The sequence below is a fragment of the Lycorma delicatula genome, chromosome 10, assembly GCF_047948215.1.
Source record: "Lycorma delicatula isolate Av1 chromosome 10, ASM4794821v1, whole genome shotgun sequence".
NCBI classification, from domain to species: domain Eukaryota; kingdom Metazoa; phylum Arthropoda; class Insecta; order Hemiptera; family Fulgoridae; genus Lycorma; species Lycorma delicatula.
In genome coordinates this window covers 121423933-121439487 of record NC_134464.1, presented here as the reverse complement: position 1 = coordinate 121439487, position 15555 = coordinate 121423933, and the positions used below count along the sequence as shown (strand labels likewise).

Here is a 15555-nt window from a genome sequence, read left to right as displayed (position 1 = left end):
ATAATTATGAATATGCAAAGAAAAAGAAAGGAAAGGAATATATTTTATTGACAGGAAGTTTGTTAATTTTTGAATTAAAAAAACTGTAACCTAATACCTAAATCGATTAATCCAAATCAATACATTTTTAAGTTTCTAGAAACCTGGCAAGTTTTCATTCAAATTATCTACAATAAGGTATAAATCACTGTTAATTTTTTTAAATTATTTTTTCTTATTGAATAAAAAACTTCTTACAGCAAATGATCTCAGCTGAATGTGATGAAATTGGCCATACTGAACCTTGCTCAACAAAGAGATCTAAAGAGTGCCCTGGCAAAGCAATAATCTCCCATCCGCTATATCATAATTCAGAGATTAATACTTTGAAAACAGGGCAAGAATAAAGGAAAACAGCAGTGGATTTCAAAACTGATGTGATTTTTGGAACACACAACTACAGAAAAAAAGATATGAAACAGGAGTTGATGGAAGAGGTAAGTAAGTAAAGGTTGAAGATATTGGAATCGATAGAGCTGCAGAAAAATAAAAAAAAAGTCCCATGTAGAATAAAAAAATTTGAAGTAAGATAGTCAGGAAACAATAAATATGCTGGGCAAATAAGGATGTAGGATTAGTAACAATTCCATAAACCAAAAACAGAGTAGCAAATTAGGAAGTTATTATGTTAAAAATATATTTTTGATTTTTTAAAATTTAGAAAAATATTTAAAAAATCAAAGTTTAGATAGTTGTAGCGATTTGATCATGTATGCTGGATGGGAGGGAAAAGAATTACATTAACAAAGACAAAGCATGTTTACAAATTGGAGGCAAACCTACAAGTTCAATGATCTATTCAGAACAGTTAGGGAGGAAATGAAAAGGAGACAGAAAATAAGAACTGAAGAAAGTTTAATGAGGATGAAGTGCCATGGACATAAAGGGAAAGGAGAAAAAACTGGACGAAATAAATACCTGATATGGAGGCCAAATGCTATATGCCTGTACATCTCTCCAGCTAGGCATTTCTAAACTTGATGCATTTTTGCTATCATCTTCAGCTACAATTATTGTATATGCAATTACCTGAACACAAATAAAATAATAATTTCATGTGATTATGCTATATAAAATTATTTGCAACCTTACCCTCATAATAAAAATCAAAATATAAGTACCATTTGGTACATAAAAAAAACAACAAAGTTAATCAAGTAAAAAATTTCAATTTATTTAAATTTAGAAATTAAGTACACTTAAACAAACAATATCATAAAGTTAAAATTGATCACATTACAAAATAGAATAAACAGAAAAAAATGGCAACAAATTTTAACCCTGAAACTTATGGCTACATCACACTATATACACATTCAATTCTTTGAAGACAGAATTCTTCAGGTCGATGGTTGCATGGAGCATCTAGTAAAAAAATTAAGGAAATAATTAGTTTTTCTGCTTTATTTGCACTGCAGCAGATCCTCATTGAGAAATCCTGTCAACGCCCTTACAAACTCATTCGTGTCATTTTGACAATGAATTTTATATTTGAATACGCCTATGAGCCAAGGTCTCTATCTCCCAACTCAAGAAGAAAGACAATTGCCATTATGTCTAGTAGGTATGTTACAATAGGGATTGTAAGTGGTGCAGCTGCGACTGTTCCCTATGACAGGCATCCCTTCATTTAGATTTATCAATAAAACCTAAAGCTGGTTTGAGCTAATGTAAATTTTCTTGATATTTAATGTTTTATTAAACATATTAATTTGATTAAACATATTTATTTAATGTTCTATTTTTAAACACGTCTTTACAAACAGTATAGCAAATAGAAATTATCTACTGGAAAGCAATCAAATGATCGGTATTAACAGAAGAGGATTTGTACGAGTAGATTAGGTAACATTGCTGAAGACTTCTTTACTAAAAGTTTACAACTAGAAAGAGCTGATACAAAATAGAGAAAAATGCAAGCACGTTTTTGAGTAATCAAAAATTGACATATCAGTAATAAGCTTGCATATACATAAATAAACTCCAATAAATGTTTTAACAATTTAAAAAATATACCATAAAGAAAAAAATAATGAAAAGATGATATCAAAACAATAATGCAAAAGTTACTTACAGCACCGTTTTGTTCAGAGAAATAATTTTTTCTAAATCTGATCTGAATTGTAGTTGATGTACGGCAAACTTCAGTAGGAACTACTTGGAACTAGGTGGTGGTGGTGCTACATGAAAACAATAATAAATAAATTGAATTTATGCTATGTTAAATGTGTTGAAAATTAACATAATAATAAAGCTGCTACACAGCTTGAATTATTTATGAACAAATTACAAGTATAGTTTTGTTTGATTTAGATTAGCATACTAATTCTCTTAACATGGAGTGAAATTCAATTTTTAAAAGATAAAAACCAGCATAAATTATTTATTCTAATAATAATAAACAGCAAAAAAAATCAAAGTTATTATTATATTATACAGGCAAAAAAAATTGTAAAATTAAATTAATATTTAATTAACTTGCTTTTGATTAATAAATTATTACATCCTTTGTGTCATCGATACATAGTTAAATTAATACAATTAATAAATATAAGATTAAATCAAATCATTGGACCTCACTTTCTGTTTCCCTGTAATATATTTATTGAAAAATTTAATACCTGATTATGAGAGACTAACATTTAAAGTAAATTTATGTTACAAAAATTAATAAGCAAATAAATTTACGAAATAAACATGCTTTTCACACAAGCAGATAAGACATGTATTATTGAACCGATTAAAAAAATAAAGTTATTCCTGTCAGCTAAGTTTTTAATTTTGTTTTATTCGTTTGAGTTTACTGTATATTTCAAACTATCATTTATAAGAATTACTCTGTAATTCTGTACTTGACTTGTTCAAGTTGGTACAGAGGAATATAGGTCTTATATATATATATATATATATATATATATATATGAGAGTAAATTATTAATGAGATACTTTTATACAATTTAAAAATTGATATCTCTCTGCTGAAACATAATTTTGTTCACATTCTTTTATTTATGTACTTCTTGTTAGTCAAGTTTTGTTATCTAAACTGTTGGAAACTTTTTATGGAAAATCTATTTCAATGCAATTCTTTCATTTTTTATTGTATCTTTGATTTTACTATTTATTGTTGTCATCTATTTTAACATTACTGATGGCAATTTTTAATTTATTATTATCTTTAGTGTCACTATTCATTATACATTACGCTGTTTATAATAGTTAAAAACTTGCTAGTTTTTTAATCTATATGTAAAAAAAAAATCAAAAAATCTTATACGTACATAAATTAAATCTTGAAAATGAATGTTTATCAACAAACAGAAGATTTATCTTGAAGCTATTAAAGCTATATTATTATCACTACAAATTTTTAAAAAGAACAGTTATCAAACTAAACAGAAACTACATCCAGAATAGTTTAACTTGAGATGATGACCTTGGAGTATTAATAAAATAAAACTTTGTCCATTATCATCATAGCCTTACTTTGTATTCTTTTAGTTTTAAGATATTACTATTCCATGAGATATTGCTATCACAGGTTGCAATAAGATGCATTTTCCTTTCATCCAGGGCCAAGGTTTTAAACCATATAGCAAGCATTACCTTCTTTCTCAATGTATAAAGAGATAATTGAAATCTTATACTATTTTATAGTACACAATTTAAGTTTCATTAAATTTTGTTAAGAAAAATTTGAGATTAAAAAACTGACTGTCTAATATAATGAAAATACTGTCCAAGGCTTCTTGACAGATCTAGTTTGCAGCAGCAAGTTTATGAATGATAAAAACACTTCCAACACGGGATATAATTCAGTTGGACGATAAAAAAAATTTTCATTACCCGGATTTATTGGGAATCATAAAAGATGTCATTAATGTTACAACACCAACCATGAAACGACAACATTATATGAATATTTAAGTCCTTAAATAAAAACTGCTGAACAATCTGAAGGTTGTATCAAAATAAACATTTTTGGAAAAAGATTAGCCATGTATTTTACATGATGAGATCACCATGAAGTGAACAAAATAAACAAAAATTGCAGTATTATTATTTTTTTATTACATTATTACAATTCATATGAATCAATGAAAATTAAATAATTATGAATAAAGATAATGAAATGTCACATCATGTAGCCTTTTTTCAGAAAAAAATGTGAACGGAGGATTCAATTTGTATGTTAGAAGCAGGCAATTTCTTTCTTTAAAAACACTGGTCTGAATCAATATGCAATACAATAATGATATCACAATACAATAATGTTAATGAATATTTTACCAAGTATAGGCATCTTCTGTTTCCAAATAGCTTCAGGTCCATAACCAATACGAGTTTCAGCCTGTATGCGGAATATATAACTCTTTCCAGGAATGAGATTCTTAATAGTGCCATGGAGCTCCCACGGTTTAAAATCTCGTACTTGTATATGTGTAGAACCCTACAAAAATAAAATTTCATAATTTAAAACCTAAGATACATATATTGTAGACTGAATCTACTATGGTACTGTAACTTTAATTTTAAATTACTGTGAAGGGATTTGCTAATAGACATAATTAATCAAGAGTTATAATGCACAAGAAATCTATTCTGGCTATTATTAATTTTTTTTCACCAGCAACATTTTTGTTAACTAATTTCATTAACCGATATTTTTATAATCAATTAGCAGGGGGTAGGGATTTAAAACATGAATCTACAAGCTCCTACTGTACCCGCAGAATGAATATAAACTTTCCATTGTCAATGAAAGTACATATATACTGAAGAAAAATTTACAACAATTAAAATATACTAAATTTTATAAACATTGAAATCTCATAAAGAACTATGATAAATGACTATGGAAATGAATGAAAATAAGATTACAAAAACCATTTATAAAAATTTAATTTAAAATCTAAAACTAGATGGCTATTTTGATTATTAAACAACACTGATAAACATGCAGCAAAATACAAAAAGAACATTTAGCAATGTTTTTATATCAGGAGTAAAATTACAAATATCTTGTTTTGCAGTTTATTTGGTATAAATCTCTACAATTAGAAAAATGCAATAAAAAAAGTGCTTAAATTTCCTACTTTAAAGACAACAAACATATCAAGCTATAAATTATGATCATATTAATGGAACTTAACAATTAAACTTAATTAGTCAGTGCCAATTATTAATGGGAATGCTCAGAAAGAGTCGAACTTGGCCTAGATAACTATTGATTTACTTTAACTATACTTACACCTGCCTACTGTTACACAGTACATCATATAAAAAAAAATATAAAAAAAATAAAAAAAAATATACAAAAAAATTCAACTAATTTTATTTCTTGTCAATAAATATTAAACAACTATCTGAAATATAATAACAAATATCAATCATAAGAATACTCAAACCCACGGCTCTAGAATTTAAGAGAATATTAGTTATAAATATTATATACAGCTGAAAGCAATGGAAAACTACAGCTGCTTTTTTCCAAGAAAATGTAACTTTCTGTATTAACAAAGATGGAGGTGCCTTCCTTGGTAAAATATTCCGGAGGTAAACTAGTCCTCTGTTCGAATCTCTGGGTGGTGACTACTAAGGAAAGAGTAGCAATTAGTGAAGTTTGGTGGGAAGAGGATAACGAATTGTGGTCAGGTTATTTTAGAATAATTAACACAGCTTCAAATAAAGGGCAGGGAAGAGTAGGTTTTGTAATGAACAAGAAGATAGAAGAGAGTAGTAGAGTATCTCAAAATGCATAGCAACAGAATCATTGTAATAAGGATAAAATCAAAACCTAAGCTGACAATTGTTAACGTCTATATGCCTACAAGTTCCAAGATAATGAGGAAGAGTGTGTATATGAAGAAACTGACGGTGCAATTAAACACATAAAAGGGGATGAAAATTAATAATAGTTGGAGATTGGAATGCAAGCATTGGAAAAGGCAAGGAAGAAAATATTGTGGGTGATTATGGGCTGGACAAAAGGAATGAAAAAGGGGACCGACTTATAGAGCTTTGCACAAAGTATAATTTAGTAATTGCCAACAACCAGTTTAAAAATCATAATAAATAAATATACACATGGAAAAGGACAGGAGATACTGCAAGGTATCAGATAGATTATATCATGGTTAAGCAAAGATTTAGAAATCAACTCATTGACTGCAAAAGCTTACTCTGGAGCAGAGATTGATAGTGACCATAATTTAGTGATAATGAAATGTAGATTGGGGTTTAAAAACCTGAAGAAAAGGTATCAGATGAATTTGTGGAATTTAGAGAAGCTTGAGGAAGAGGAGGTAAAGAAGATTTTTGAGGAGGACATTGCAAGACGTCTGAGTAAAAAAGATAAGGTAGAAGATGTAGAAGAAGAATGGGAGAAGGTTAAAAAGGAAATTCTTAAATCAGCAGAAGCAAATTAGGCGGAACTGGTAAATTAAGAGAACTGGTAGAAAACCTTGGATTTCAGAGTATATATTACAGCTGATGGATGAACGTAGAAAATATAAGAATGCTAGTGATGAAGAAAGTAAAAGGAACTATTGACAATTAAGAAATACCATAAACAGGAAGTGCAAACTAGCCTAAAGAATAGTGGAGTAAAGAAAAGTGTTCAGAAGTGGAAAGAGAAATGATCATTGGTAAAATAGACTGAGTATAGAGAAAAGTTAAGGAAAATTTTGTGGTACATAAATTAAAATCTAATATTGTGTTAAACAAAGGTGATACACCAATTTATAATACGAAAGGAAAGGTCGATAGGTGGGTGGAATATATTTTAGAGTTATATGGAGGAAATGAATTAGAAAATGAATAGAGGAAAATTATAGAGGAAGAAGAGGAAGTTGAAGAGGATGAAAGGGGAGAAACAATATTGAGATCTGATTTTAAGAGAGCATTAAAAGATTTGAATGGCAGAAAGGCTCCTGGAATAGACGGAAAACGTGCTGAATTACTGCACAGTGCAGGTGAGGAAACAATATAGATTATACAAACTGGTATGTAATATTTACAAAAAAGTGGAAGTTCCATCAGTCTTCAAAAAGAGTGTTATAGTCATGATACCAAAGAAAGCAGGAGCAGATAAATGTGAAGAATATAAAACAATTAGCTTAACTAGTCATGCATTAAAACCTTAACTAGAATTCCATACAGAAAAATTGAGAGGAGAGTGGAAGTGTTAGAAGAAGACCAATTTAGTTTCAGGAAAAGTATAGGGACAAGGGAAGCAATTTTAGCGCTCAGATTAATAGTAGAAGGAAGATTAAAGAAAAACAAGCCAACATACTTGGCGTTTACAGACCTAGAAAAGGCATTCGATAACATAGACTGGATTCAAATGTTCAACATCAAAAAAAAAATTAGGTTTCAATTTACAGAGATAGAAAAACAATTGCTAGCATTTACAGGCACCAAACAGCAACAGTAATAATTGACGAACATAAGAAAAAAGCAGTAATAAAAAAGGGAGTTTGACAAGGATGTTCCTTATCCCCCATTACTTTTTAATCGTTACATAGAACTAGCAGTTAATGATGTTAAAGAACAATTTAGATCCGGAGTAACAGTACAAGTGAAAAAATAAAGATGCTACGATTTGCTGATGATATAGTAATTCTAGCTGATAGTAAGTAGAACTACTGCATGAGAATAAACAAGAACAAAACAAAAGTAATGAAATGTAGTAGAAATAATGTAGATGAACCACTGAATATAAAAATAAGAAGAGAAAAAATTACAGAGGTAGGAGAATTTTGTTATTTGGGAAGTAGATTTACTGAAGATGGACGAACGATATAAAATGCCCAAGCACAGGCGAAATGAGCCTTCAGTCAGAAATATAATTTGTTTACATCAAAAATTAATTTAAATGTCAGGAAAACATTTTTGAAAGTATATGTTTGGAGCATAGATTTATATGGAAGTGAAACTTGGACAATCTTTTGAAATGTGGTGCTATAGGAGAATGTTAAAAATCAGATGGGTGTATTGGCAAATTGATGAAGAAAGAAGCATACAAAAATATAGTTAAAAGAAGAGACAGACTTATAGGCCACATATTAAGGCATCCTGGAATAGTCACTTTAATATTGGATGGACAGGTAGAAGGGATAAACTGTTCAGGCAGGCGACATTTGGAATATGTAAAATAAATTGTTAGCGATGTAGGATGTAAGGAGTATACCGAAATGAAACGACTGGCATTAGAGATAGGGATTGAAGAGTTGCATCAAACACTCAAATGACTGAAGACAAAAAAAATATATACATATTTATAGACTGGGATCATACTTTAGGCACACAACAAAGTATTACATTATCCTACACATTTCTTTATAAAATTCTGGGTATCATACCTCAAGCCCATATGTTATAGTGAATTTTCTGATGACTCCATTTCGTTCGTTACCAGGAAGAGTCCATTCGAATGATATATCACCAGGCAGAACATCAACTGGATGAAACTTCTCAACCTGTAATTAGGGAAAAAAATAAACCTGAAATGTCAAAATGTTGCAAAGAGTATTGTTGTAACTTATTCAAGTTTAAATTGTAACAATACTATAAAAAGATATCTATAAAAAGAAAACACCAAGTACATTTAGTCATTTATAATCAATTCAGTAGATATAATAGTAAAATTTTACATACCTTTCCTGGAACAGACTCCTGAGTAGTGAATATGGCAGAAACAGGTAAAGATCTTCTTAGAACTGATGACTCTGTACCAGATCGTACAACAACAGTGAATGTATAATTACGATGAGGTTTCAAATCTCCAATAGTTATAGAGTCATGAAGAGTTAGATTTTGAATAAGTAAACCTTCTGTATTAAGATACTGCACCTTGAAAAAAAAAAATCAAACTAAATATCTCTACTTCTTTGGAGAAAACTTAAAAGCACTATACTGTTAACATTAATAAATATCAACAAAAATTACAATACTGATTTCTCTTGTTTTTAAGTACAAAAGTATTTATTAGATTTATAACATGGTAGAAATAACAGGTTATTTTAAAATTAATGAAGTAAATTCAAGAATTTCTACTTTTCACACATATATGATGTCCAAGCAATGTTAATGAAAACAGTTATCTAAATCTTGATATAGGTTATCTGTAATTAAATTAAAGATTTATTTATAAATTAAAAAATTATTTATCCATAAATAAAGATTTATAGATTAAGACACAGTACTAACCAGAATTGAAAGCCAATTAACTTTAAGAATTGAAAGCCATTACCATTAAATGAAAAGTTCTATTCTTTGAAAGAATCTTAAATTTATTAGTTGAAATAATATATTTGGTGAATAATGTTAGTTTTATTATAAAAATGAATGATATTCATACCACCTTTGTGTTATATGCAGATTTGGTCAATTTTGAGACAAAATGAAATATATGAAAATGTGATCACTAACACAACACAAAAGATCTGGCTTGTTCAGCATATTTTAATAATCTGACTGAACACTTAAATTAATTTCAATCTGTAACTAACTGTCATGACAGAATGTTGTCACACTCCAACAGCCCTGAGCATGTTTTAAATGTTTAAATATATCTATATAATAAGGTTTTATTATATTGCTGTCAATAAAGATTTTATTACATATTCATTTAAAGTGACATTTTGTACATTTAATATAACAGATATAATCGGGACAGTAAATCAAACCAGATACTGTTTTCACAGCTTTCTGAATTGGACAGTTATATAACTTCAACTGAAGAAATAATCCAGTGAAAATATAGCGGGGAAAAAATTTCCATACTAAACAAATTTTAAATAAAAAATAAAATAAGTGTTACCTCAAATGCATTGAACTCTCCTTTTGGTGTGTCCCAAATTAAGGTGATAGCTGTGTCAGTAATTGATGTGGCATTTATACCAGTAATAGGTTCTGGATCTGAAATGCATCAATAAATAACTGTTTTTAAAAAAATTAAAAATGAAGACACATGCCCACAGGGATGCACACTGAATAAAATATATTATTGCTATTGCCATAATCTGTTAAGCCTTAGTGACAGTATCGGGCACAGGAACTCTGTTAAGGCACACCAATAATGACGATTTAAAAATATATGGCAATTAGTCTATTAAGTTATTTCAGTCTATCATAATGAATTATTCGATACCACAATTTTAACTATAAAGTGGAGCTTATGAACTATGATTTAATTTTTTCTCTCAATCTATGCCAATCGTCATGCCAAAGTGGTAGCATCTCAGCCTTTCATCCAGAGGTCCTGGGTTTGAATCCCAATCAAGCATTTTTTGCACACTACAAAATTCTTTTATCATCCTTTGATAACTGTAAGTGGGCATAGGCATATTGTTACTGCATAAATAAATGTAATACTTGTTACATTACATAGTAAAATTCCATTATATTTGAAACAATTAAGTTCAAAATTTTGAAATGTACATGCACTGGGGACAAGAAAATTAGAAGAGTTTATCTTAACAGTATTTTTAATGGTTGACTGAAATGTAAGAATTTTACATTTAGATATCTTGTGTAGCTTTGTTGAATCATGTTGTTTCATGAATCCTGCACTTTCATGACAGGATTGTTAATTAAAACCTAGCACCAAAATGATGGCCGGGGCACTGAAACAAGGAACCAATGTTATTGAAATATAATATTCAGGTTGGCCTCAAATTGTCAACCTTCAGTATGACAAGGAAATTTTCTAACTTTTGCCACCACCCTGACAAATTGTTTTACAGACAAAAATCGAATATTAAAAGTTATATGTACATATTTCATGCACCTAAACAAATAATTATGTATTCATAAAATAATATCTTTTTGCTACTTACAAAGAGGAAAAATTACAAAAATGCAATTTAATATAAAGTACTGAAATTAACTACGCACAAAATTAAGCATTTATTTAATTACTCTGATAACAACAGGCAACTCTAACAAAGGCAAGTCTAATTAACTAATTAAACAAATGTTGTACTGCATGTTCAAATTTAAAAATTAAATAAAATAAAGTTTAACTACAAATTATGTAGTTATGATTTATCAATTTGAAAAAAATAATTACTTATGGAATTTAGCAGTAGCTAGCTAAATGACCCTCCTCTTCCTTTTTTACTCCTTTCTACAAAATGAAGGTTCATTTTCAGAAGCGGAAATAAGACAAAAAAATATGAGATTATTTTCTCCTTTTGAGACAGTGCATTTAAATTTTTGTTTTTTTTGTTTCTTTAAGAAATGATTTGATTTAACTTAAAATTACTCACTATACAAACAGTTTTATTCTGTAATAGCAATACTATGAACTAAATAAATACAGATATCCAATTACTACTCTAGTTATCTAAATAATACATCTAAATAACTTCTTTAATTAAATTCATTTACCATTATAATTTTATTACATATATATATAATTGTTATAATATTATTATAGATCATATTTAAAACTACTCTAAACACACAAGGGATAAGTAAAACACTTCCCTACTACCTAAATTAAATTATTATTTTTAAAAACACAACTTTATTATGAATTGATAAAAAAAAAATTAACTTACAAAGACGGTCCTGGCGTTGGAGAGGCTGGCTAAGAACACCATCAGATACAGTCCAAACAGTAATGTTGTACAATCGACCAGGAGTTAAACCATTGAATGTTACTTTCCATTCGGTATCATAGCCAGTTTTTCTTTAATAGGTGTGCTAGGATCTGACAATGAAAATCTATACAAGTCAAAATGCGATGATGTCTGTGGTGTTGGTGTGTATCGCAATGTAACAGAATCAGTTGCCTGCTGATTGTTTAACACAAGCACTTCTGATAACATTAACGGCACTGAAAGCAATAAAAAGGAATTATTAATGATTAGAGAAATATAACATGACAGATAAATGAAAAGAATGGGTTAAACACTAGAGACTAACATAAAAATTATAACAGAAAATTGAAGAAATATTCCAGATAAAAATAGTAAAAGTACAACATTAAATAAAAGCTGTAAGTCATTTTATACAAACCTGATTATGAATTAACCAAAAAACACTCTTTTTAAAAAAATGATAGACTTTTTAACTGTGGCAAGTATTTAAACTGTGCAATGTAGCTGTATAATATTGAGTCTTTATTTTGATGTATAGTAACAAGCATCTCTGAAATGGAATATAGGGCTCGGAAATCTGAATTTATAGGAACATTTATATGATGATCTTAAACAGATGGAAATGTGCAGAATTACATCATTTATTAGCAGATGTGACATAATATCAAGAAGAAAACTCATTTTCAGTAACTTCCACTGATTTTTATCATGTTATTTGCATAAACTGGCTGTACTGATATTACAGTAATTGCAACTGTAGCATCAGTGTCAAGCTTACAGTGTTTAAAGATTGATTGGAGCCTTGTGATATGCAAAAGTGGTTAATAGAAAACTAAATTTAATAATGTTGACCTATTTTCTGAGAAAAATCTTAAAGTTTTTCATTAAATGTTTAAGAAGGGTTACAAATCAAAAATTATAAAATACAATAATACAAAAAAATTCTTATCTATGATGATATAACATCACGCACAGAGAACAATAAATAATCATAATAAGTAAACAAAGAAAATGTGTATGAAATACACACTCATGTATAAAAGTGTACACATGTATGTGCACACACTGTACATACACACACCCAGATACAGCGAGAGAGAAAGGGAGGGAGAAAGAGAATGAGAGAGGAAGACAAAAGCAAAGCAGATAAATAAAACTTATTTACTGGTATTTAATATTTAACTACATTAATTTGGCTAACAAAACATAATAAAATAAAAATCTACAAAAAAAATAAAGACAATAAAAGTGGATAAAAATACAAAAAAGAAGATAAAAATAGTAATAAAATATATTCTCTAAAGCAATATGAAAATCGAGTCCCAAAAAGAATAAAGCACCTTACAGAAACAACATGTTATAAATATTACAATTAATAAAATACAGTAATAATAAAAAAATGAAGTTAAAAGAACAGCAAACAATAAAGAAAAGACAATGTAAATTTATTAAAAGAAAATTTTATAGAATTAAGAGGACTCACTGGTCCTAGTAGTTAACGGTGTGATGTCACTTTCCAGCCCGTATGATTCTGTGTGAATTTCAAATCTATATTTAACTCCAGGCATAAGATCTTCTATCAAAGCTCGAACAGGTTTTCCATCATCACTGCCTCCACCAGTCATGTTCTTAGTTTTCACGATCTCTTCATCACCTTCAACAACTGCCCATGATATTATGTACCATTCAATACGGCCTTCTGGACGGGGGAATTCTAACGTAACATTTGTAGAGTCCACTAACGGTGCTATACTGGACACTGGGTTTGGACCTGAAATTTAAACATAATAATTTATTACACTCTGTTATTATAATTAAAAAGAATGTAGAAAGATTTTAAATAAACAAAATTATTAACAAATTTAATAAATCGATAAGCAAATATATAGTTTACATGCTGATTGTGAATGTGTTTTGTGCAACAAATGAATAAAATCAGCATATTTTAACATCTTACTAAAAAAAACAATTAAGTTAATTACTAATTTAAAATGAAAACAAATTTTGTCTTCATTAATCAAGTAGAATGGAGAGGACCAATGATTAACATTATGCAAAGTTAAGTAACCAAATAAGAAAATATAACTATTTATTATTTTCAATCTTTTGAAACTTCACATACTAGCAGTGAAAATTAATTTAATCCGCTAGATAATAAATTGATGTTTTTGAAGTTTCTTATAATAAAATACTTGTGAACAGTAAAAACATAAAATTAAAAAAATTATAAAAAGATAAGATTTACGTTTTAAGTATGATAAGATCACACTTTTTGTGGTCATTTCTTATTTTTTTTGACACAAATGACACTTTTGAATTCGCTTTTTTATTTTATTAATTTTTTCTTAATTTATTCTTACTAACTCTGAAAATTATTAAAAAACTGCACACCTGGGATATGTTAAAACACAGATTTTTTAATGTATTTTCCCTAACTGTGGAGTAGATTAATATAGTCGCAGAGTCTAGTATGAATAGTTGTTAATTAAAATTATTTTTTAGTTTTAAACATCACTTAACCCACTTATACGTTCATTCATAACTTAAATTCATTATCATATCATACAAATTCATTTACTAACACTTTAAAATAATTTACATATCAAATGAGTGATCTAGAAGTACATACCATTATGTACTATAAATTACATTATTATCTATAAATAAGAAGAAAAGTATAATTTGAAAATCTCTAAGTTTAGTATAAATTCTTTATTTGAGCAACACAAAAATAAAAAATACATAAAGAATACATTAAAAATAAATTAGATAAAACAAAAAAAAAATACTATGAACAATATAAACAACTGAAAATTGTTTTTTTTTTTTAATAAATTAATGAGGACATTGAACGCTAAGAGAATATCAACCACAATATTGCTCTTACAGCACAAGTTTTCTTTAACTATTTATATATTTTTTTTAATGTGATGATGTAATCTAGATAATATTATTTTGTTTGAAATTTACTTTTTCTTTTATTCAAGATAATTAACACATTAGGTGATCAAAAGTTTAAAAGTTAATGTTTTTATTTCTTCTCTTTCAGACAATAATATATGTGCAGATAGAAACCTTCAAAAAGTTTGTATTAGATTACCTTACATCCAGTACATAATAAGACTCAAAAGAGTGAAAAAATATACATAAAGTATTTATACAATAATAAATATCATTGAAAACATTTCTAAAACTTACAATACTGAAATATTTAAAGTAGCACACAAACCTAACATAATAAAATATTTAAAAAACAAAAATAATAATAAAATAAACAATCTGTGTAGAATTTACAAAATTAAATGTAAATAAATGTAAATAGAGACTTTAAAACTAAATTTCTTGAACATTATAAAAATTTCAGAAATAAATTAGGTTTATCTAATAAGTTATAAATCTAGTAAGTTATAAATTTTGAAAAAATGTATAACTTACGGATTGTATGATTGACTTGTTGAGGATGGTTGCTTTCAACACCAAAACTAACAGTATTAACTTGTATAGTATATCTTTCACCAGGTGTCATATCTGTTACTTCAGATTCAGTATGGCCTCTTACAGGAGACAGTTTAACCCATGTATCATCCTCCTCTGTTTTATACCTATTCAAACAGAAAAAAATAATCTAAAAATTACTGTATAATAATTGTAAATTAACAGGTATTGTGTTTTAATAATCTATACTATTATTTAAAGAGGAAGAAGATTTTTTTGATCGGAATAAATAAAAATACTACCCGATCTATTGCTACTAAACTTTTACCCATGTTTCTTGGCATAACTGAGAAGGTTTCTGGATATAATTAATCTCAAAAAAAAGTATATATATTTTATTTATTTATGCAGTAGCAGAGATTTGCCAGTTGAAGCACACATTTTAATGAATTGTGAACTGCAAGTATCACTG

General features: G+C 28.0%; 1 pseudogene; it reads right to left on the bottom strand.

The window, feature by feature from the left end:
- The window catches only part of LOC142331042 (tyrosine-protein phosphatase 10D-like), a 170091-nt pseudogene that overhangs the window by 84992 nt on the left and 69544 nt on the right, over positions 1-15555 (bottom strand).